The sequence below is a fragment of the Adiantum capillus-veneris genome, chromosome 6 (genome assembly GCF_014529385.1).
Source record: "Adiantum capillus-veneris isolate H3 chromosome 6, ASM1452938v2, whole genome shotgun sequence".
NCBI lineage: Eukaryota > Viridiplantae > Streptophyta > Polypodiopsida > Polypodiales > Pteridaceae > Adiantum > Adiantum capillus-veneris.
In genome coordinates this window covers 33,914,119-33,917,049 of record NC_140936.1, presented here as the reverse complement: position 1 = coordinate 33,917,049, position 2,931 = coordinate 33,914,119, and the positions used below count along the sequence as shown (strand labels likewise).

The following is a 2,931-nucleotide window of genomic DNA, read 5'->3' as shown; positions in this document are numbered from 1 at the left end:
CTCTCTTCTCTCCTCTCTTCTGTCTCCTCAATATGTAGCACTCTCCTTTACGAGGTGCACATGCTCGTGCTTTCGTGCTCTCTACTACCCTTTATCTAGCTTTGATTGTGTCTAGTGTGTGATGGTGTGTACAGATGATTTTCATGTATGAATCTTTGGCTGAAAGCATGGTTTGGTGGTACAATATGCACTTTCAAGGACACTACTTTTCTTGGTAGAAAATTAGCCTTTTTTGGGGAAGTCTTTTTTATCCACTTTTTTGGGGAATTATTTTATGTGAACAAAAATGTTTGGTTTGTAAGAGCATAGATCTAGGTAAGGATTATAGACAAGTCAGGGTCTCTCTCTCTCTCTCTCTCTCTCTCTCTCTCTCTCTTCCTATCTTTCTTCCTTGTTCACGACATAGCCGATTCTATAGTTGTAGCTCTTTACCTCTCTACACTACCCACACTCTTGACAGCATGGAATTCACAATTTGAATAGGGAAGACAACTGGTTATCCTAGCATGGAGAATATGCAGAGCTGCGTGAACATGGATAATCCTCAAGGCATGGAATTCACAACTACTTCTCCTGGCATGGTGAATGAGCAAGGGTGTCCAAATAGGGATTGGAATATTGTGCAAGGCTGCCTAAAGAGGGATTGGACTATGGAGCGGAATGCAAGTGTTCACAGCATGGACACTGCTTCTATGTGTGAGTATTGGGCTACTAAGAAACGAGAACATAGAAGGAAAGAAAAAGAAAGCAGTAGGATTCGGCACCAAATCAAGAAAGCACATTTGTTCAGCTATGGAAAAGTTTTGGTGCACGTTGGTGCAGCCAAAGTATGTCGGCTCTAGAAGATGGCATGGACAGGTGTGTACAGGAAAGCATAAGCATGGCAAAGTACTGGAGCAGCTATGAAGTTCATGGGATAGCAGGTAGCAGCGGAAGTGTATGCATGATGCGGCTTATAGGCCAAGAAAGGCTCCATAATGTGCTAATTGGGGAAGCAAGTGAAAGAGATGCAAAGTGCAGTTTTAAGGTCCTAAAATAAAGATCTTGAAGTGATGAAGGAGTAGGTCTAGACGGCTCATCAAACCGAGCTACGGAGCCCAAGTTATTGAAGGTTGAAGTTTTGGAGGTTTGTAGATTCTTGCTGGACAGGGCAGCTGGAGACAGGTGGTCCAAGTGGAACTTGGGGTATGGATGTGTAGAGATCAATTCATGGAGGCTACCCGTCTTTTCGGATTGTGGATCGGAGCCACGGTTTTCAAGATATGGTCATTTGAAGTTTTTCCAGGGGCCAGGTCTGAGCCCACTTCACCACATCAGAGTACGTGCCATCTAGCATCTTGTGAGCCTCGAAGAAGTTCTAGATCAGAGTGTACATCATATGGAGCTAACAATAAGAGACTGCATGCCAAACAGAGGCCGGAGCAAGGAGATATAGCTGTCGGAAAACTGGGCGTCTTTGCCCGAAGTTGGTTGCAGATGGTTTTTTCCATTTTTGAAAGCTTTGGTTCGAGGACGTCGAGAAGTCAAAGTGCAGGTACAGAGAAGGTGCTTGTAGCCGGTAAAGTGGGGTTTTAGTAAGTTGTTGCGGCTCGGCAATACGAGGTGGAAGCAGTACATGGGAGCCAGACAAAGTTAGGCCAAAAGGTTTTTGTGCTTTAAAAAAAAAAGTTAAGGGACCTTTTTGAAACTCAAAAGGCTTGAAGCCTCCTGGAGTTGACATGAGGCGGGGTTGAAAACCCGTATACGAAAGCGGGGGCTGTTAGCTCGGGGGATATAAGCTCGGACGTGGCCCTCCCACTAGCATCCAAAGGAGGAGTGTGGAGCTCTTGGAGCTCGTGACCTTGGGCGTAGCTACAGCGTCCGCGCGGCGGGCGTTGCTGTGGCGGTTATCCGGCGGTTTTGAGTGGCAAGCCGGCTGAGGATGGGCGCCATAGGGTGCCTGCGGCAGTAAGCCTGGTGATGATGTGGCAGGTCCGAAAGGGGGGGGGTTCCCGCGGCTCTCAAAGCCCGTAAGTTTTGAAGGAAGAGGAGGGTGGGAATAGCGATATCGCTATTGCCTTCCCCCCTCAGGTAAGGGGTGAGCCCCACAACAGAGAGCGAGAGAGAAAATCCGGGAGCATCCAAGTGGTATAAAGCAAAGCCAAAGCCGGCCAAGTTGAGGACCAAGTGGACGAAGCCAAATGCAAGACCAAAAGGGGAGAGATCCGGCCGGCCAAGGTGGAAGATGCAAAGGGCAAGTGTGCAAACGATGTACATGTTTCCAAAAGCTAACTAGGCCAAGTCCTGAAAATGCAAGAAAATACTAAAAGAAGCTCTAAGTGAAGGCCACGGCAAGAGAAACTCACCTTCTTTTCTTTTTGTGGCCTCTTAGAGGTACCCCTATAAAAGGTTGTTAATGAGAAAATTGAAGGGCTTTTTTGCCTGGGTGAGGAAGTGAAAGCTTGAAGCTTGTGTGATGCCAAGATTTCCATTGAAGCTGCATACATCAATTGTACTACCCTCTATGCAATAATACCAACCGTTTGCCCAATCTCTTGTATTCCTTCTCCCCAATCCCCTCCTTCTCTCTCACTCTTGGTGTGTTAACCATTATTTGCAGAGGGTTTGCCTGCAGTTTGAAGGGTACTTTCAAGAGTGCAGATTAGGGGTGTTTTGTGAATCGGAATGGGTGAGTTAAGCATCGTGGGTGCATTTGTGTTGTGGGTGTTCTTGTGCAAAGAGTGAGGTAGTTGTTTTGTATGTGAAGGTAGAATTGTTTGTGCAAATTAGCCAATTTTAAGGTGTTTTTTGAGCGGTTAGGGGTGTTGTGGAATCCCTGGGCTATAGAGAGGAAAGTATTGTGTGTTCTGGGTGTGTTTCCTATTCCCCCTCTCCATCTTCTGGTGCCCCCACTAAGGAGCTATCTGATGCTCCAATTTGCAGTTGAATGCA

At 46.6% G+C, this 2,931-nt stretch overlaps 1 pseudogene; it reads right to left on the bottom strand.

Moving 5' to 3' along the window:
• Positions 1 to 2,000: 2,000 nt before the first annotated feature.
• On the bottom strand, positions 2,001 to 2,482 carry LOC147455333 (uncharacterized; annotated as a pseudogene).
• Positions 2,483 to 2,931: the final 449 nt, after the last annotated feature.